Source organism: Chamaea fasciata, unplaced genomic scaffold, assembly GCF_029207755.1.
Source record: "Chamaea fasciata isolate MVZ Bird 193981 ecotype frontalis unplaced genomic scaffold, bChaFas1.0.hap1 SCAF_9, whole genome shotgun sequence".
Lineage (NCBI taxonomy): Eukaryota > Metazoa > Chordata > Aves > Passeriformes > Sylviidae > Chamaea > Chamaea fasciata.
The window spans coordinates 5,187,204-5,209,569 of record NW_027094094.1 but is presented as its reverse complement, the minus strand read 5'-3'; positions in this window follow the sequence as shown (position 1 = coordinate 5,209,569).

Sequence of the window (22,366 nt, the reverse complement as noted above, 5' to 3'; positions counted from 1 at the left end):
TTCCTTCTTTCTGCTGTCTCTACATCTGATTTTAAGCCCTTTGCAGCAAAGGCACACTGTGGGTTTGCTAGAAAAGCTAGAAAACACTGGCTATGATCTCCTGTGCAGTTTGAAGGTTTTACCATCATTCTAACAGATAAATAATATTATTAAAACACTTCATGGTATTGGCTGAGTTATTTTTTCCCAAGTATTGCCTTGAAGCGTGGCTTTTCAGGGTGGTTGATGCCTCCTGTTTTCATGGGCTTTGGGTTTTCAAGATATCAAAGTCCTTGGGTTACTGCTTATGGATAGAGCCTGCAGTGCAGCTACAACCTCAGGAAGAATTTGGAGTCAGCTCTCAGATGGGGATTCTTCGGGTTTTGTTGTTTAGTATGTTTTATATATTTTTCTTTATTTTTGATGAAATATTTTAGCAGTGTTCTGCTAAAAGACAATAACATGAAGTACAGCAACAGCATAAAATCCCATCGGGTTCTCAAAAGACCTCTCCCAAATGCAGGTTTTTATTGTCTTTATAGGGAACAAACCCATACCCTCAAACCATGCTAAAGCCTTCAGATGTCCTGCTAAAATAACTTGACTCAATTATACTACATCTGACTAGTCCATCATCATATAAAGCACATTTTATCTATATCTTGACATTTATAACCAGTGGATTTTTTGTTTTACTTAATGATGTATGTGCAACACTAATTAAAGCTGCTTTGGATTCTGAGGTGCAATTGCAACCTCAAAAAATGGCACAAAACAGTATTTAATTTAAAAGGGATTAATTGTGCATTTACTGGTATTCTAATCAAGATGTTAATGAAAGGGTGTTTTTTATGTACACCTTTTTCTGACATCATGCTGCTCTCACTTTAGTGTGAAAATAGGACTCTTTGGAAGATTTAACTCTTTGAAAAAAAACCCCAAAAACCCCAAACTGACCCCAAATCGATTCTGCTCAATAATTGCTCACAGCAATTTTATCCCAAGCATTTTGAGAGCTGGGAAGGTGCATTTTGGCTCCTGAGCCTTTGTGTTGAAGCTCAGAATGTCGATTATATTCTAAACCTCCCTTGTGTACCAGAAGCTTTGATATCTCGAGCTCCTTTGATCTCTAGAAAGCCTCTAACTTGAGGATAACTCATGGAGTTGTTTACAAACCTTACAAGATAGATTCTCATGTTCTATTATCTTCTTAATGAGCCCAACCTTCTTCCCCAGGCAGGGATCAGGACTGGGATGTGCTCGATACTGTAGAATGCATCTTAAAGCTTCTGCTGTGATAGTTTAGCTTCATAAATTGCTAAAATCTACAGAGAATATTATAGTTGTAATTTATGGTTTGCAGTGGCTCACTAAGTTGTCAGTCTATTCAGTTTCATCAAGTACAAACACATCTTTTCCTAAACAAGTTTCCTAAACAATAATAAACGGTGTTAGCTGACAGTGCTGATGTTGTTACTGCTCTAGTCTCGGACTGGGCTGGCCTGGCTGTATCTGTTTAAGCAAAGTCAACGGAAAAGGTGAATTTTTAACTTTGTCTTTCAGGGTGTTTAGCAATTCTTCCTGTAATTTAGTACTAGTAAGCCATACAGAGAGACATATCTCTCACGAATTTTCAAGGATTTGTTCACAAAGAGTCTGTACTTTGATAATTTTTTTGGCCTAAACCCCTAATCTAATCCTAATCTAATCAGATTGGCTAATGTTACTCAGGCAATGGAAAGCACAAGCAACGAGCTGTGGTGAGAAACAACCAATGTTCTGCATAAATCTGAATTATACACATGACCCATGTAGAATCCACCCAACTGGCACAAGCTGCCACCAGATTCCAAAAGCTGGGAGCTGTTTTGCTTTCAAGTCATACCTAGAGGAAAAATAAAAAAAAGAAAAAAAGAAAAAAAGAAAAAAAGAAAAAAAGAAAAAAAGAAAAAAAAACCCCTTTGTGCTATGCTCTCCTGGTTTTATGGATTTTATGGTGGATTTTATACTTTGGACCTTCTCAACCAGCCACAGTGTGAAAGTTCTGAGAAATTCAGACCTTCAGGAGAGGCTGAAGTGTAACTTTCAACTGCTGTAAGAGTCAGCCTTCTAAATGCGGAGAGTGATTTGGTGGCCCCAAAGCACAACACCTCTCAAAATGGAATTAAATTTAAATGTACTCCAGAATGACTCCTGCAATGTACTTCTCAGCCCCCTCCTCTCCATCTGTAGCTGGTGGGAGTTGAGCTTACTCAGAAATTTGCTGAGGATGCTTAACACCTTGCAGATGTTTAAATTTGAATGCCATTTGTAATAGGATATAAATAAAGTACTATTGGCTGGCTGGAAAATGTAGTATCTTGGAAAGCAATGTTGAAATTGCTTTCAGTATGAGACAAAATGGGGATTTTTAAAAAAATTCAGCTGCTTTTAACCTTCTTCTTTAGATGGAATTTCAATATCTGCACAGTTTCCTGCAAGTTGGTTTTTTTTAGATAGACTGGCTGCAAAGTAACCCTTTGTTTTTAATCGAGTAAAGAAGTGTTAATTGTTTTAGATGAGCAGATCCTGAAGCAGGACAGAGTTGGATGGAGCTGCCAAGAGCTGGATGTGTCTGCACAGGTGTGAATCTGTAGTACCGTTCTCTGTATCCCCATCCAAAAACCAGAGAATTTCTAGGCTCACCATCTTTGCGTAGCCCACCACTGGACCCACTCCAGGAGTGAGAATCCCAGGAGAATCCTTTCATTTTGTTGTTTTCACAATGACAGCAGCAACAGCTTGAGGGATGCTGAATACAAACACTTGATTTGCAAGGGAAGGTTTATATAAATGGTGATTTGATTGCATGTGGTGGCAACAGTAAATACATCACTAATGGGAATGAATCCTCCCAGGAAAATAATTTTACAGCTCTGTTCCACAGTGCAACCAAAATGCTGCAAAGCTTTGCCCTAAGTTAATAATTGGGAATATTGCTGAAGAATGGTGAGAGCATTTTTAAGGAAGATGGATGTTTGCTGTAAATCTGACATCATTTTATAGCCTGTAGACATGGGTAGTCCCTGAAGTATCTGCCTTGCAAATATGAACATGGGTCAAGAGGAAAGAAATGAGAGAGACTGCAGCAAGTGCTGTGTAAGACTATCGCCCCTGGCATGAAATATTTATTGTTATTATGAGCTATATTCAAAGCAAATGAGAATGCAAGACATTTTACTTGTCTGAAGCTGGAAATAAATTTGTTTTGTGGTTTGGGGTTTTTTGCCTTTTTTTCCCCTTCACTTTTCTTTTGTCTGCTGGTGTAGGTTTGTAAATGCTTTGATGTACGCACTGCACTAAGATTTTAAGTTTGCGATGTGGTAAGGTTGTGTCAGATCTGCCCAGATTAACCAGTGATTAACGTTCCCCACCCATAATCTGTCAAAGCAAATGAAAATTCGGCTGTTGCCTTCACTGGGCCCTGTTTATTTAATCCTGCTCTAAAGGGGAGAATGGATACCCAGCTCCTGTGCTTTATTTCTGAAGTTTTAAACCAATCTCTTTCTAATATCCCTAGAAGTCACCTTGTTCCATTAAGGAGGGTGAGTTACTGGCAAATAGAGCCACGACTAAGAAAAAGAAGAGGATTTACAAATGGGCTTGAGGAGAATGACAAAAAGCTGATGTTCACAGATCACTCACAGAGCAGGCAGCTCAGAAGAGCTCATTATGTCACTGGAAATGTCCCTAACAGTGCTCGCAGCCCTATACTGAACCTGACTGAACCTATTTCCACACCTTCAGTTTTCTAAACAGACCTTGAAATAACTGCATTAGATCAAAACCAGTTGAAACAGGGAAAATTCTGTGAATATCGCAGTCCCTGGAAGTCCCAAGCTCTCAATTGAAGCTCCAGGGACATGGATCTGCTGCATCCCCCAAGCCCTGATGATGTGATAAGAAACAGAGCAGCAAAGGTTCTGCAGGACTAATTAAAAACAAGCAGTTAATGAGCTCCTCTTATAAAGAAAGGAAAGGGCAAGAACCCTGCTTGACCCACAGAGGGATTGTTTTCAACTTGCCTTTTCCCAAATCAGTGTAATTCCCTGGGCTCTCCCCCAGCATTTTGACCACAAAATCCACATTTGTTTTATGATAACTCCCTTTTTTCTTATTTTGAGAAAAAGATGGAAAGCACTGCAGAAGCAAAAGCTATAGTAAAGCATAATAAGGTCTTATGAAAAGTTTGTTGGAAAATTATTTTATTTGACCCAGGGTCTAAAATTATTAGGAGTGGTGAAAAGCAATTACCACCGTGGTGCTTTTAATTTGATTTACAAAATGTGGAGGCACGGCTTCACGGTAATAAAGAAATCAACGTATGGTTCCTGCAAACCATGACATTTTCAAAAGTAATTCTATTTTCTCAAAGTGAGATAATATTATTTCATTCTCTTCTCTTCAAATCATCACCCAGCACTGTGTCAGGTATGTGGGAGTCAAGATCACTGTTCTCTATTGAGTGTGAGAGATGAAAATACATCTTGGAAATCTTTTTCCACTGTCATTTCTGAGAGTGGCAGTGACCAGTGTCTGTGGGCTGTGTCTCATCATGCTGTCTCAATTCAATGTCATGCTATTGAATGTCACAATGTCACAGTGTTCTCCTCCTTAACACCTACTCTTGTTTCGGGACTATATTTAATAGAGAGAAGCTATTCTTCTCTTTATTCAAAGAGATTTGAGTCTCTTTTCTCTGCTGAGAGACACCAGCTGCAGAGGCCCTTTTGTTAATCACGAAGGACATTGCAGCAAAGGTTGTGCAAAAACCAGAATAGCTCTCAATCCCACGTGGGCTGAAGCTGGGACCCTGCAACAATTCAAAATTTCCACCATTTCCAGTTTCCCTATAGTTTCCCTATGGTATCCCTATAATTTCCACTCATATCACTGCAATATTACCTTTTCCAAGTGCTATTGGATTAGACTGTGGAAACTGCCAATTTTATGGCCCAAATTACAATTAACAATCAAAGGTCTGTTTAATGACATTAACATTAGGCTGTGATGTTACTGTATAATAATAAAAAAATTTGTATGTTTCTATGCCTAAAGGTGTAGAAATAAAAGCTAAAAAAGAAAGATTTGTGCACACCTTCCTGTTTGTATTACCTGCTGTGCTTTCATTTTCCTCTTTAGAAAGTGAGTACATTTGAAATGTGATTCCAACATTTGCTCTCTGTTATTCACCTTTAACATCATCCTTCTGTTCCCAGGTAGCAATTTCACTGACAGGGCTGCCACAATATTCCACACATTTGTGAAATCATTTTGTCTTAACACAGCCGAGATCTCTGAAATTAAAATGACGGTTTGTGACACCGAGTATGAGACTAAAATGCAAGAACAAAAAAACACAGTGATGTGTAACTCCTGCTGCAGGAGGAAACTTCCATGGAGCCAAACTTTGCTGATCTTGACTGGTCTGGATTTGATGGTCAAAATGGCCTTGATTTCTTTGAACAAAACTCTTTTTAATGAACACAATGAAAAACCTAAAAATATTTTAGGAGATTTAATGCTTGATGTCTCAATAAATTTTTCATCCAACCAACATAAAAATACAGTTTAAAATACCACTCAAAGTTCTTATTTTATGTTCTGACTTTTTGCCACTCTAATGGTATTTTTTTCCAACAAGCTAAAGGTTAAAGCTCTTATTAAAACTGAATTCTGTAACAGGACTTTAATCTTAGTGCTGCTACTTTGATGCTGCAATATAAATAATCACCACTGTGCCAAATTTCACATTGCTGCTCAGTGAGTGTTGCAGTTACTTATTCCTGCTAACTTGTTCTTATTACATCCTGCTGCCTTGTTATTGTCATAACCTGGTGTTATCTAGGCAAAGTCCCATCACTCTTACTGTATTTCACAGGGTTATCCTGAATGCCGTATAAATCTTTTTTTAATATATTAAACCAGAGTTAGGTGGCCTCCAGCATGGATATTTTTTTGATCTATTGGCAACCACAAATCTCCTTAAAGGTGATGCACATACTGGATGTCTGTCACTTACTTGAAAGTAATGAACAATTAAATGGCTCTTAGAGGCAGATGAAAAAGGCCAAGGGATTTTCACCATGTAAATTCTGGGAATGGAATTTAATAGTTTTGCAATCTCCCTTTGCCTTCCCACCCCTCACCTCCATCACTCTGTGGAAGAGGCGTCAGTGGTTACAGGAGAAAAACCAGGGAAGCAAAAATAAAACTGGAGAGCAACCAGGGGAATAATAAGAAACTCAATTTTTGTCGTGGCCTTGGGAGAAAATCTACAGATGGAATTTCATTTTAAAGGAATTTTGGAATGAAAAGTGTGGTTGGAATCACAAACAAGAAAACTCTCATGGTTCCTAAACCTCTTGTGTTCAGCAAAATAAATGTCTCTATTCATAGATTTTCAGTCAACTGAGAGGGATCAGATAAATATAATTTGCTTTAAAAGACATTTTCCACACAAAACTAAACTCATTCTTTATGACTAAGCTAAGCCCTTGAGATGAGATGTGGTCTTTTAGTGTGAAATTCCAGGTTCACTGGAACAAACTCACCTTTATCAACTTTTTAAAATCTTGGTTTATTTTTTTAGTTGAACAGTTATCTCTCAGTGGACGGGCTTTACTGGGATTATTGTGTAAAATACAAATTTCAACTATTAATGACATTAAAAAATGGAAAAGTATTTTATTGTTTTGTACTTGTGTTCCATAAATAGTTCATTTAGGGTTGGGAACCTGATTCTTATGACTAATATATTACTCTGTGATCTTTTTCATCTCTTAAAACAGGAGAAAACAGTTTCTGAAATTTCTGTTTGCAAGAACTGTGCTCATTGCTTTGGCCTAGTTTATCTCTAGGTTCATTTATTGTGATTGTCTCCAACCAGACTTTTCACAGGGAAAAAGGAGTAAAATCTGATGCTCAAGGAGTTTGATTCCCATAGTCTTTGTGTGTCTATATGGAAAACCTAAGGGCCAAAGAAACTCTTTTTTGTCTCTGCCCTCATTTCCAAGTGCTTTAATTAGTGCCATGATACAATGGATTGTTTTATTTCTTAGAAACTGCAGCTGTATAATTTTGATAAAAAAGACTCTCAGTTTTCAGAAAACTGACTGATGGGTACTAACTTGGATCTGTGAACAGCAAGCTGTCATGTTTGCCCTAAAGGGGACATAATTTTGGCTTTGGATTTACTACAGTATCAAAAAAAGACTTGACTTTCAATATTAGGAAGAGAAATGGGAAAAAAGCCGCACCTAATATTTCCTGATTTTGAAGGGAAAAGGATAGCAGAAATAATGAGGAAATTATGGCAAATAACAGGGTAATAATAGTACAGAAATTTAGTGGGCAGTAGATTTATGTGTTTGAAATTGTGTTTCCTTCATTCTGTTTGCATTGACCCCAGCTGGGGTCAGCTTTATATGAAGAGAGCAATAATGTGATGATTATTGCTGTTAACGGGATCCAAAGAATACCAAAAAGAAGACAACAGACACACTGAGGTCAACAGGTCAAAAGGAGATTCGGGTATTTTCTAAATCAAAAATGATTGCCAAGGCTAAGCAGCACCTTCCAGTCTCAGCATTTACATAACAAAGTGCAGGGCAATGTTACTGAGATTTCATTTTTTTTATTTTTTACCCTGGTTCCTTAACTTAAATTGGAATGACTGGTTTCAGCCAATCATTGAGTTATGCCACGTTACCTTTCCAAATACAAAGGAGGATGAGGCTGTTTTACATCACATTTACATGTGCTGATTATGGCTGCTTGATCAGTTGAGTTTGGCTTCCTCAGGAAAAGGGACTTCACTTTTTTTTTGCGTCCTTTTAACCAGTCAAGAAGAGATCACCAGGTCAGGTGCACTGAATTAATGGAGCAGTTAGGATGTGTGAATTCTGTAGCCTACTTTTCCCCGAATAATCAGCTATCTTGGCATTACACACAATTCATCTTTCTAGCTGTTACTTCAGGTATTTTTACAATGCAGTTTAGTGGTGCTCCCTCTTTGTTATGATGAGCAGATCAAAGCAAGGACAAGACTGGGCTTGTATTGGAGAAGAAAACAGACAAAAACTCATCTCTTTTAAAGCAGATTTGCCCTTATTTCTATTGGAAAATAGAAGTTTGAGGCTTTTTTGCCTCAGAAAAACCTTTTTCCTGTTTGTTCCTAGGGGATGACTCTGGCTTTGTTCATGTTACTCAGCACAGCTCCGCGGTACTCTGACAATGATTTGATGAATTTAAGCTGTTGTTTCCATATCTTGCCTCCATTGCTTTCAGTGATGGTTCAGGATGCCAGAAAATGGACATTTGATTCCTGAGCCAGCTCAGTAGGAATGTGTTTGATAATTGGAATTACAGTGTTTTGCAGAGACGTCATTTGGAACAAAATAAAAACACTGCCAGTCTGGGATATCTGGAGGGAAAAAAGTAATTCTGCTTATGTTTTGGCCATTTGCTTATGGTTTCACCATTGTTTCCTCCTTTCAAAGTGTGGAAATGAATTAATTGCTTGAAACCCTTTGCCTCCTGGGCATGGCAGTTTTAAGCACCCAAGTGCAGGTGGTGTCTGGCATCAGCTGGGGCCCTGCCTGGAAAATAATTCCTGCACAAGCGGGAGTTCAAAAGCTCTTTTTGAAGGACATTTTCTCATGGAGGTTCTTTGAAATTCTGAGGAATTAAAATGATGAAAGGTGGCTCTAGTCCGTGAGAGGAGGCAGATGATTCCTTCAAGTGTTCTTGTCTTTGTGATCTGTGGATCTTTCAGCCGGTGCATTGACTAGATATTGCCATAAAATGTATTTATTAAAAATGCAATACAAAGAAAATCAGCTCTTTTAAGGTATAAAATGCTGATAAAAGCTATTAAAGATCAGAAGAATAACACCTTTCTGATCTAAGTGTATTTCGTGGGTGATGGGCTCGTGTTCCAGTCAGGATTTTGTCATTGGAATGGAGTTGTTCCCTGCAGGAAGAAAAGTCTGAAACAACAGATCTGTTAAACCATCTTTTGAGGTTCCATCTGGTTACAGGCTATTTCTAATCAGGAGATAATGAGGGAAGAGTAGGACTTCTCTTATTCACTGGTAATTATAATCAATATCCCTCATTTTTCATTCAAAGTGTTGTTTATCCAAAACACTCAGCCAGGTGTTTCTTTCCTAAAATCTGCTATGGAACTATTTTTTTTTTTTTTTTTTTTTTTGCAACTTTTTCTGATAAGAAATTCTGTCTTGGATCAGAAAGATCCTCCTGAGCAAAAAACCTGTGGTGGGCCCAGTATATGTATAACACTCAAGCTGCAGAAGAAGAAAAGATATTTTGGTGAGAAAATCACTGATTGGAAATGTTTCTGTCAGCTCTAGAAAAAAATTATAGGTTCTAAAATGTTTGTGAGGTGAATGATGGCTGCTCTGCAAAGCTCATAGCTGAACACCTAGAAAAAAAAATCCATCTTTCCTCTTTGACATGTGTCAAACCCAACATGTGTCCCTGTCCCTGTTGAGCACTGCTCTTGTGACACATTAAAGACAACTTCAAATTTACTTCACTGTTTCTTTTGAAAATTCTGCTGGCATTTTCTCCTCGGAGCTTTATCCCAATTTCTGTTTGGTTTTGATCGGCCCAAGTCCATTAATGTGACTTCAAATTTTCTCAGGTTTCAGAGCAAGTTGCTTGTAAAAATTCCTGTTGGATTCTTTGTCCAGCACTGTCTGTACTGATGCACTGCAGATATTTATAAAAATCAGAAAGCCATCATATTTCATCTTCACTTGCTTGTTTTTTTGACTCCTCACGCCTCTTCAGTGTTTTCCTTCGAGCTGTACCTCCTGTAAACACATAAGTGTATGTGCTCTGTATTTTAAAATCTTCTGCTGTTTATTTGATTTTATGGATGTTTTTGTGGTGCCTATTTTTTCTCCATTGAAAATCTGTTGCTAATCTCCCATTTTTCTCAAAGATCCTTCACCGTGTTGTGCTGCACTGAATACACAATATGTATCTGGTGTCTTGCAAATCCATCTGAATTTAGGAAACCAAGCTGTGCTTAAATGAACAAACATTTCTACACGATTTAAAATAACTTTTAACATCCTTTGAAGCAGCCATGACGGTTTCATTACTGAAAATTCCTTCCCTGTATGATACAGCTGCTCTTTACAAAAACATCTCACAGTGTGGCCAGTTCCATCCTATGAATTTTCATAATTCTTTAGCTCTGGGCTACTATGAGTATTGTTTTTTTTTTTATAATCTCGGGCCAATCATTTATTTCTCAATATTTTATCCAAGTTGGCCTCTGATGTTGCCAGTCTTCTGAAGGTTTCTGTCCTTAGCCCTGAGTTGTTTTCTGTCTCGGTGCTTCCAGTCTTATTGTTAGTCTCATCCTGCTTTCTGTAGGTGGCAGCAAGTATATTGTTCTGCTGATGCTCTTTCATCTCTCAAAGTGTTTGTTCCAGACCTAACCCAAGGAACGTGCAAATAAGTGTTTTACTGCCGAGGAAACACTCAGAAGACATGCCGAGGTCTGGCCATGACAGGAACATGGGATTTTTCTGAAATCCATATTCAGAGAACAGAATTGCAATAGATCCTTTGCCTGAGAGGAATCACTGGATTTTTTGGGTGGTTAGGATGAGAGAGAGCTCCTTGTGGCAAGGGAGCAGCATCCTATTCCGAAATTCTAATCTGAAACTCCCAGCACATCAGGGCCCTGGGGCATCCTTTGCTTCTGCGGAGGCTCCTGCCAGACCCCTGCACAATCCCCAGGACAGCAAAGAGAAGAGGACAGAAGATGAAGAATAGAGAGGCAGGAATGAAGTGCAGAACAGGTACCAGAGGATAGGGAATACCAGGCACCTGGGAGCTCTTTGCTGATAAAATGGCTCTGCAGCAGCTGCTGTAACTTAGCACACTTCAGAGCAGCCCTAAAGCAGCTCTAAATTTCAAGTGACCCAAGCTGTTCCCTAGGTTCAGCCATGTTCTGTATATTCTGTCCTATTGCTCAGGGAATTTAAGAAGCAAGAAATTCCCTTTGCTCCTCTCTGAAGGTACAAAGCTGTCTCCTGAGTAATGCGGTGAGAGGTCTGTGTGCTGAGCAGCTCTACCCCATTTGTCTTCTCACCACCACCAAACAGGCCCTGCGGTTTTTCACAACGTATTTATCCTCAAATGCCCCCCCTCAAATTTTCTCCTACTCAGTGGATCTTCTTATTCCATCACCATTCCTTGGTGAAAAATATCACTCTGATCACCTTTCCTGAACCAATTCCCACCTGTTGTTCCCTGTTTTGCACTCAGGGTTGGGATACTCACAGACAACACCAAGGTGTGTAGGAATGTGGATCTGCCTGAGGGCAGGAAGGCTCTGCAGAGGGACCTGGACAGGCTGGATTGATGGGTTGAGGCCAACGGTTTTAGTCTCAAGGATTAAGTGAAAAACTGGATGATGAAGTGTCTGCAAATTGGTAACATCACTTTGGGAACACTGCTCACGTAGACTCACGAAAAGTTACCCAGACATCAGCTGAAACAGGAATTTTAACAGGTATTCACACAGAGAGCAGGATTTCAGTTTCAGAAGTCATCAAACCTGAAATGTTTAAACTCTGAAATATTTCAACTCTGGCCTAAAAATCCCCAAAACTGAGGAGATGATCCTACTGAGTCTTGGTAACATTTCACAGCAAGCGTGGATGTGACTCGTGGACGCTGTTCAGGGGATGCTGAGTCGTTGCCCTAAGAACAAATGACAGACAAGCCTCAGCTCTCAGCCTCACTCCAGGCTCTCCCTCAGACGCTGCAGAACAGCACCAGTGCTGCTGACTGAGGCAGGGAGGTTTTCTTGCCTCTGTTCCCTCTCTTCCCACAGCAGCAGCCCCGAGGTGTGCCGGGCAGGGAGGGCTGTGGGTCACAACTGTAGTCAGTGTCCAAGGCAGGAAGGTCCACTGAGGGGGAAAGTGGAGTAAAATAACATCTTCTTCTAGTGGTGTTTTTTTTTTTTTTTTTTTTTTTTAAGGCTCTACCTCATGTCAAGAAAGATGAGATTTTTGTTCTCAGCTGCAGGGAATGCCTTGGGGAAGCAGAGCACTCAAGCTTTTAATTTACTTCCCACTTTGCAGTGGGGGCAGACGACAGAGCCCAGCTGCTGGGCTGCCTTAGAATGGTGTGTGTGTGTGTGAAGGAACGAAGCTCTCCTGCTCACTGCAGTGTGCCGCTGCTCTGCTGCCTGTTATTCCTGTGAATAAATGAGCAGGAGCAAGTGGAACATCACTCTCATTTTCATCACGTGGGAAATCTACCTGTACCCTTCACACACTAATTAACTGAACCCTTACCTCACAGCCTGTGAGTAAGCAATTCCCAGGTTTATTTGGCCATGGAAAGAGAGGAAATGCAGCAAGAGAGGACTAACAGTGTTGTGAAAAGTGGCAGAAAATGGCCAGCTTCTACCCACTGAAAAGACAAATGCTTCTCTCTATCCCCAGTGCCAAATCCTCATCCCAGAGCACACTTGCAGTGAAGTGTGCCAACAGGAGCAGCTGTTTCTTCTGTCTACCATCGCTTTACCATCATAATAATTTAAACACTTTCTGTCACTGAAAGAGATACTGAAAGAGAGAACTGGTGCAGAAGTACTCTCCCAAACAGAGATTTTAATCCTAGATTGCTCCATAATATCTAGACCCCTCTCCACGGATTTTTTTTTTTTTCCAGAGGAAAAAAAAACCCAATAGCTTCTTTTTCTTTCACAGAAACTGTGGGTTTACAGGGGAGGGAATAAAGTTGCCTCTGTCACACACCAGTTTGAACCCACACTGGCCTGTTGCATATTCTGGTGGTGCACATATCTGAGCTTCAAACCAGCCTGGATTTCGTAGCTTTTGGTTTCCAAATTTAGGTTTGCACATTTTTTTCTTTCTGTTTTACTTCTTTACTTCTACACGCTGCTATATAAGTATATGCATGTCTAAACTGTTTAAACTGTTCAGGACTGATGGATAAGGGCTAGTCTAATTCTGGGTGCTTCCTTTACTCTTTGAAGCTAGTTCTGGGACTTGGATGGAGAATTCTGGAAGATTTTTGTGAAAGGCTGCATCTTCCCTGAGCAGGAAAGTCAGGGAGCTCACTGTGAAATAAATCCTAAATGGCAGTGGTATTCTCTTTTTTATACTGGGAGTGCAGGCAGGTTTCAAAGAAGAGCAAATGGGCCCGAGGATAATTCATATGGCAAAAAAAAAAAAAGTATGCGTGAAACTTTTCTTCCTTAAGGCAAAATTTTAGCAAAACTGATTAAAAAGACCAAAATGTAGGATTTGACATAGAAATCCTGTGCAGCAACATGCACAGGCCTAGGTACATTTCAGTGTGGAAATGTGGTCATGTCAGGTTTATGCACCTCAGCATTCCCGTATTGTATAATATGCTATGTGGTATTCACACATCTATCAAGGAATTACTGTCTGGTTTGGGTTGGAATGGACTTTAAATTCCTCTATTTCCAGCCCTTCTGCCATGGGCAAGGAAACTTCCACTAGACCAGGCTGCCCAAATCCCACTCATATATAAGCCTTACGCAACAAAATGCAGACACATGGATGTATAAATTTGTTTTTAAACAGTTTAGAGGGAGATATGAGAACTGAAGCAAATTAAACACAGAACGACTGTATATTGAAAGAGGAATCCCTTGTAAATAAACAGGAGGCTGGGAGGCAGCCCTGAACATCCTGGCAAGTGCTGTGGTTCCGCCAGCCAGAAAATCTTGAGGGGACCTCTCAAGCTCTGCCTGAGAGAAGATTTGTGTTGCAATGAACCTTGGAGTTTTTGGAGCCAGGAAGATGAAACAAAAGCTGTGCTGGCAGAGCAGAAAACAGTGTTTCAATAGCAGATCACATTTGAATCTTTGGAGTCAGAGAAAAACAGTCATTAACAAAGACGATCATTGTATTTATTCTGTTAAAATAATATTTGTTGGAGTCGCTGAGAATATTTTGTATTTGAGCCATTGCCAGTAATGTTGAGCCAGAAAATGAAAGAAAAACAGTTTATCATGAGATATAGAATTAAGTGCTGAATACGATCCAGGGTTCTGCTGATAGAGTCAGGCTGGTGAGCACCTCCCGTTCTCAGCTGGGCTTGGAGCATTTGTCACAGCTAAATGTACCTAAATGTAAAATATACCTGCAGAGCCTCTTGTCTGTGAGCCTGTGTGCAGCACAGGTCCTGGCTGTGCACTGACAGCATTCACACAGTCCGTCATATTTATGGGACATTCAGGCACTGAACACTCCCTGTCAGCTCTGCAATCGGGGAAAAGCACAGTGAGCAACAACTAAACAGCCAAGAGATCATGATGTGCTGAAACATTCTAGGGACAAATTCCTGGAGTGCAGGCATATAAAGTACCTGGAAAAGGACAAGGACCTTAAACTGGATGATAGAAATAAAGAGTTAAGCGGGATATTGGGAAGAAATCCCTCCCTGGGAGGGTGGGCAGGCCCTGGCACAGGGTGCCCAAAGAAGCTGTGGCTGCCCCTGGATCCCTGGCAGTGCCCAAGGCCAGGCTGGACACTGGGACTTGGAGCAGCCTGGGATAGTGGAAGGTGTCCCTGCCCATGGTAGGGGATGGAATGAGATGGACTTTAACTTTCCTTACAACCCAAACCATTCTGGGATAATGATTCTGTTAATTATTGCTTGAAAAGGTGATAATGAATTTGTACCTTTAGTGGGCAGCAACAATAGAGATAGTGACCAAGATCCAGAGGAGTTCAGACAGTGAGTCTTTTCAGTATTCATTTTAATGAGACAAGGATAAATCAGAAACGGAATCATTACAACACTTTTTTGACAGCAGAAAGCCGCTGAACTTGTGGCAGTAGAGTCAAAATAATGTTCCTGCAGTTTGTGGGTTTGCTACTCTTCTGTAGTGCCAACGTGCTCTTTATCATCTTTTTTTTCAGGTCGGTTTTGAACTGCTACGATAACTTTGCACTTTGAGAGAAGTTTGGGTCCTATTTTTAAAGGCAAGAGAGTCTCTCCCAGGAGCAGGTAAAGCACATTTTTGCTGTGCTCTTGTAGCTGTTCATCAAGGCACATCTACCAGCTCATTTCGGATCTGCCCTGCCATGGACATTCTCTAATGATCCAGCTAAAAGTTGTACCTTTGCCCCATAAACAAGTTGATTCTTTTTTATTCCCTTTACTCCTAAAGAGTACTGAGTCTTATCCAACAGTGCAAATCCAGTTTCTGAAAGTTTAAGGGTTTTGAGCAGTTTTCTGATGTCTGTTACTTTACTTCTGGCTTCTTGCAGTTTGGTTTTATCATTACACTTATTGAGAATAAAAAGTACAGTAGTAGTGTATATTCTCTTGGTTGTTTATGCAGTTATTATGCCATTCCCTAAAAACAAGCTTTTGAAACATCCTTAACTTTTCAGCTTGAAAAACATGACTTTTTCTAGTGTGTGGACTATTCATCTTGGTAGCACATTTTCCATGTATTTTCTTCAAATTTCTTTTGCAAATTAATCTCCCAAGTCATTTTACACTGCTATTAATACTGCCGTGTCCCTGGGAGCTCAGAGGCTTTAATAAAACATACCTGTACTTGGCCTACTTTTTTTCTTCCCATAGTGACATTCATTAAAAACAACTCCACTGAACTCTCTAGCATTTCTCTGGTCTAAACCAAGAAATCAAATTAGGCCAATGCATTTGCTGCTTCCCTTTTCTTTTTCAAAGTAATGGGCAAAACCCGCCAGTTTGAATAAATATGGGAACGCTTAGAAAAAGACGGTTATGTGGGTTTTTTGGGTTTTATTTATTTATTTATTTATTTATTTATTTTAATACAGAGATAGTATTTTGTATGGGATTTCTCACACAACCAGATTTTATTTGGAGCCACACTGGAGGGGTATTGTCTGCAACATGTAATTACATGTTGTTTGGGAAGATTGGGCTCTGGTGAGAAGTCCAGGGGAGTGTTTTGAATAGAAATCAATAGCTAAAGCACCACTTCAGCTCTGCAGAGCTAAAATGCTCCTTTTTTGCATTCAGCAAAATGGAAACCACATATGTCAGCAGTAGAGGTTTCTGTCAATACCTGTTTTGTTGTTCTGTGGAGCTGTGAATAAAGAATTGAGAGGATTTGCAACACCATAGTAGAAAACTATTGAAGATGAGCAGGGAGAGGGCCTAAAATGGGTGTAAGTGCTCAGTTTAGCAAATGCTCTGAAACTTGGCTGCACCATGCCTGAAAACTCAAAGGAGAAACAGCACCAAAAGCTGCCAAACACCTTGGCATGGACATGAGTGAGTTTTAGCAGCAGGTATTGGTGCCCAGTCTCTCCCTGCTCAGAACAAAACCAGAACAAACCCTAGTGGGGTGGGATGTGTGTGAAACACAGAAACGTGTCTGAGCACCACGGAGTCCTTTGTGAAAGGGTTTAATCCCTTGTGTGGAAGGGTTTAATCCCTCGTCTGCAGGAGAAGAGAGGGCCAGGTAAGACAAAGATGTTTGGACAGGGCTCATGAACGTGGACAGACAGAGCTTTTGCAGGTGTGAAAATCACAAGGAAATTTAGCTCTGCTGGGGAGTTTGGCTGGTGACTTACCTTCTAAATCGCTGCATATGAGGGAAACTTTCCAAAGGGGATGAAGAATGGCTCAAGCTCTCCCTATATTTCATCAGGAGTTTAGGATTGGGCCTTGTGAGACAGAAAATATTCCCAAATCCTGCATATTTCCTGCATGAAAAGACTTTTTTGAAGTTGAAGTGGATTTTTTTTTTCCATTTAAATGAGATTAATGTCAGAAAGTATATGACAGTGTGAGTTTTGAGTGGCTTTCAAGTAGCTATTTTGCAAACATCTCCAGAATGTCAGCTTTGCAAAGCTACAGATGAAAAATGAAAATTCTCAAGTAAAACTCCTTGGAATAATAATAATAAAAAAGTACAATCCTTTGGGACAAAAATCAGAGATACTGCCTTAAATGCACTTTTCTCTCAGTTTAAGAAAGTGAAATATGGGTGTGGGGTAGTGGAGCATTTCTGAATTGCTCAGCATCTGATGCCCAGCTGCAACAGGGGTTTGTGGAGAAGATGCTGATCCTTACATTGGAACACTAATGGACTTTGGGATTAAGAACCTCAACTCATCTTTTCCTGGTGTTTCTTTGTACAATCGTTTATTGGCACAGTCAATTTGCTGCAGAATGTAGGATTTGGGCAATGGCTGTGCTCGGTATCAGGGTCCTGGGTGCCACTGAGCCTGGGACCAAATAACTTTTGGAGTTTGAGTCCCTAAACCTGTGGTTGGCAGCCCACAAAGTGCTGGCCATGCAGGGTGGAAATGCAGAATATCCTGGGGGTGTTCCCAGGCCTGGAACGCTGAAGGCATTCCCAAACACCCCCAGGGGAAATAAAACTCAGGAAACACTGAGACTTCCTGCTTTGTCTGGTCACTGAATCTCTGAATAAATCTTGATAATGCCCTTTTGAGAGTGTGCGTGTTTTAGAAACATTTGTGAGGTCGATTCGTCATTTATTAATATTCTACCTTTCAGCAGAAACTACGACAGATGGAAAGGCAGTTGCAACAGGACTGGCTCTGATATTTAAATATACTGATGTATGCTAAAATCTCTATAAGACAGCCTGTATTTGGAGGCACACTGGAGTTTGATTTAAGAATTTGAAATTAGAAAATAATTCATTTCAGCAACATTCAGTTTAGGTGGTTTATTACAGTGAACACCACTGCATTTATTATGCATCACAGAGGAACATCATTTGCTTAGGACAGGTGCTTTTTTAACCAACTGAAATACTGAAAATCTTTTACTAGGCTCTAAAATGCCTTGAAAGAAGTCAGATTTGTTTCTGAAGAAGAAATTAGGCAGGTTAAGTTCTAATTAGTTCAGTGTGCTGAGTAAACACATCAATCTGGTTAAAATCTGAGTACAGATTGTGCCTGGAAGCTGATCCCAGGTGCTTTATTAAGCTGCTCATTGTAAGCATGGGGGAGTCAACATTAAAAAAGTCTCATTAAGTATCTTGATGGATTCGAGCCAACTCTCAGACTTCATCTTTGTCCCCCTATTTTCTAGAATTCTATTTTCCAGAATTTTTTCCTGTTGGAGAAATGGACTTTACTACCCATGCCCATGGAATATAAAGCCAGGAAGAAAGTGAATGTTGGATGGAGCTTAGCATAATTCATAATTGCTGCTTCCATGTCTTTTGTCTGGTTGTTTTGGAAGTTTTAAATCATTTTTGGGAGGCAGAAATGTCAAAGCTCCATTTTTGCCTGCCCCATGTGCTCTGTGTGCTCTTCTGTGTTCAACTCTAAGGGACATAACTTGTTTTGTTTTCTGCCTGGTGAGCTGCATGGAAGGAGGGATGCTCTGCCTCGCACTCTAATGGAACAAGTGCTGAAGAAATCACCTCAACTCTGCCATCCTTGAAGCTTTTGAACATCAATGAACAACTGGAAAGATCAAAGCAAATTACAACCACTCAGTCTGGCACAGGTGTGTCGTGGACTGGGGGCATGTCCTCAGGACTCCACTGCCCCAAGATGACAGATCAGTGACGCAAAAATGGTGGGTGGTGTCTGATTCCCTTCACATTCCACAAAAACGCCAAGGGGGTGTCTGATTGCCTTTCTGTTCCACAAAAATGCCAGGGTGGTGTCTGATTCTCTTCCTGTTCCACAAAAATGCCAGGGTGGTATCTGATTCCCTTCATATTCCACAAAAATGCCAGAAGGGTGTCTGATTCACTTCATATTCCACAAAAATGCCAGTGGAGTGCCTGATTCCATTCTAATTCCATGTCATGAGCCATCCACTGGTGCTTCACTGAGCACTTCTCCCCGTGGCCTTGCTGACCCATTTGTAGACTTGGAGCAAATTTCCTCGTTGCCTGTGCGGGTGTGGGTTGAATGCAGGAGGCTTAAACCATTGAACCCTTTGGTTCTTCTGGTTCATCAGCATTATGGAAATAAAGATGATCTCCATCATCTTTATAAACACACAGCTGAATTGCAGCCTCCTTATCTCTCGAGTAGAACAGGATATATAAAAGTGTCATGGAAAGGAAGAGTCACTGTAACCATGAATATCTGAAAGATGGACGGCATTAATAATACAGGAGATGTTGTGCAAAAGTGTTGGAGGCTTTTAAAAGCTGGAATGGCCTGCACAGCCAGGGCTGAGTTTCAAGGTTTTAATTTTTTTCTGGAAGGACTGAACACAGACCCGGCAATGACAGAGGAAAATAAAGTGATTTTTACCCAGGAAAGCACAAAGTGTTTCCCAGCAGCTCAGTGTGTTCTAGGTTCTCTCCAGATACAACAAATTTGCCATGATTTGACTATTTAAGTTTCTGTGTCTCAGAGCCCAGGCATGGGGAGATGAGGGACACAGGCTCCACTAATAATTTTTTGAAAATTGGAGCCAAATCACCATATTGAATTTACCCAGTCTTGGTTGTCCATTATTTAAAACAAAACCAAAACAAACAGGCTTTTTTTTTTTCCTCCCAAAATTGTTCTAGAAATCTAAATTCAGTCTAAAGGTTACAGTTTTTCTTCAGATGGTTTCTGCTGACATTCACAGGATTAGATATTCAGGATTCCTGGCCCAATGGTTCTGTGTGTCAGCTCCTTCCTCAGCAGAGTCCAGGTCCTTACAGAGAAAAATGGGGAATGTTGTGCTTTCAGTGGATGTTCTTGGAGTCCCTCTTTATTAAAAAAGAAGTCAACATCTGAAGCAAGGAACAGTTGGCATGAAATCCATTAGTCAAAATTCCTGAAGGAGAAGGTTTCAAAGTTTAAAAGCAATTAATGCTTGAGTTTAGTCCCCCGGAGCTGTGTAAATGCAGCCTGTAAATGTAACTGAGCTCTGGAAATTGCTGAAAAACCCCAAAGCAGTGTGTGTTGGAGATTATTAAAGAACAGCAGCAAACATTCAATACATAGAAATTGAGAAAATATTAGGGATCACCGTGAACTTTTTGAAAGGTGAAGCTGTAATCATCCTATTCCCTGCATCCAATTTATACTTTTGCCAGGAGCAACCTGGATGCTGTTAGCTGGCAGTGATTTTATGTTCCTCTGGGAGTTTTGCTGGTGATGATTTTCTTACTAGATTATGATCATTTAATGACTGTACTCGTGTGGGGGAAAATTATTCAAAAGTTAGAGTGTTACACAGTGTTACTGGTTTTGTAGTCATTGTTAATTACTTTAAAGTAGCTTTTTAACAGATTTCAGTTAGCACACTAACATTTTCAACTGCTTTTCCTCCTCTTCATTGTATCTCATCCCTTTATGATCACTCAGTTTCATGAACAGTGACTCATTTCACGTCTCCATGGGTCCATAAATGTATCATGCAGCCCACCCTTTTTCTCACCTTGCTCTCTATTCTCTCTCGGAAATAATTTTATTCTTCGTCTCTTAGTGACTCAAAGCATGGGGATTCAAAAGACTTAAGAAAAAAATGGGTGGAGAAGAGGCAAGTCAGAGGAAAATGATACATCCACAGGCAGTTATGGAGTAAGGTTTGGGGAATCCTTCAGATTCGCTTTTTTAAAAGGTTGAAATTAAGGAAGCACAGGGAAAAGCTCTTATGGCTTTGCTGTTCATGTGGATGTGGTTTTGAGCCTACTCACTGTAACTCTGCCAGTTTGTTTCTTCCTAATGCCCGAGTGAATCCCAGCCCATCAGGCTGCAGGAATCATCATCACAGCATTTGGCACCCAGGCATTCCAACCCAGGCAGAAATTTGCCTTTCGCCAGCAGTTGTTACAATAAGCAGCAACTTGGAAGCAAATTTTTCCCCACCTCCCGGAAGTTTAAACACCAAGATCCTTCCCCCCACTTTCCTGCAGCAGAATCCTGAATGGGAAATTTGATGTTTGAAGCACCACAGTTCTGGTGGTTCCTGAGGGAAAGCTTTGTGTCCACCAGCACTTTCCCTCCAAATTCTCAAGGATAAATTATTTCTGTCAGCAGCTGGGGGCTCAGGAGTTTTTGATTCATGCCAGGATGGCAGAAAAGCTGTTACCTGTGTCTGATTCATTTCACAGCTCAGTGGGGCCAGAGGTGCCCATCCTGAGGGTTGTTATTCAAATCACACCTCAGAGCAGACTGGATGTCAGGGATGCTTAGAAAGGAAGAGAAACCTTCCCAGAGAGGAGCTCAGATTAAGCTGTAGCAGAGGTGTGGGAAAGCACAAGGGAACAGCGTGAATTGCCAGTTACAGCCTTATGGATCTCTTTCCTCTAAATGTGAAAGTACTACATTATTTTGAAATGGAAGGTGAAATTAATTTATTTTGTCCTCACATAAGTTCAATTAGCAGAAAAAATGGAAGTTTCAGCAAATGTTGTTTTCTCTCTCTGTAAAAAAGGGCTTCACCTCTGAGGAAGGAGTGCCAGATATCCATTGGGATGGGCCAGGAGTTCAGAACTAAGGCTGAAGTCTGGGGGCAAAAGTGCTTTATTTTCTCAGTGTCTCTGGGGACATGAGGGGCGAGATTTGTTCCTTTCATTTCCACAGACCATCAGCTGTGGATGCAATTACATGTCCTTGTCTACTTGTATCTGATATTGAGGAAAATTTGTGGAAGTTTCACTGTTGTTTACAAAGAATTTCAAATAGACACTAAATCGCAGTGGAACCTTTAGGTTTTAAAGCACTTTTAGCCGTTTTCCTTGAAAACAGCTGGTATAGTCTTTTTGATCTGTTTTCCCCTGATTTAAACTTTTTCATCTATTTTTGATTTTTTTTCATGCAATATTTTTGCCTGTTTTTCTCACAACGTAGTAAATCATGGGTGTCCTTGAAGTTGCTTTGGTTCCAAAGAAGTAAACACCTTTTTGTAGAAATTATTCAAAACAAAATATATAGTTTTGCTGACTGACTCACTGAATTTTGAGTAGACATTCTGGATTGGGCATATATATTGATATAAATATTTATCTCTCAAATGTCGAAAACAGTCATTCACTGCATGCAAAACTGCAGCTGATTTAGGAACAGAATAGAGACCCTACTAATTGAAAGTAAACCAGATTCAGTTTTTAAAGTGGCTTGACACTTGTACAATTCATCATCATCATGGCGAGTGTGAATTGCATCTGAATTAGGGCTGTAGGTTGTATCAAAACAATTCAAAGTGAAAGGAAAAATAAATTTCCAGTAGAATCACAACCAGCCCATGGATGCCTCTGGTCTTGGAGAAGCAGCAATTTTGACAAATTTGATGCAAAGACGATTTATTCTTCTGAGACTCATCAGGATCTCCTCAGGTTCTCTGCATA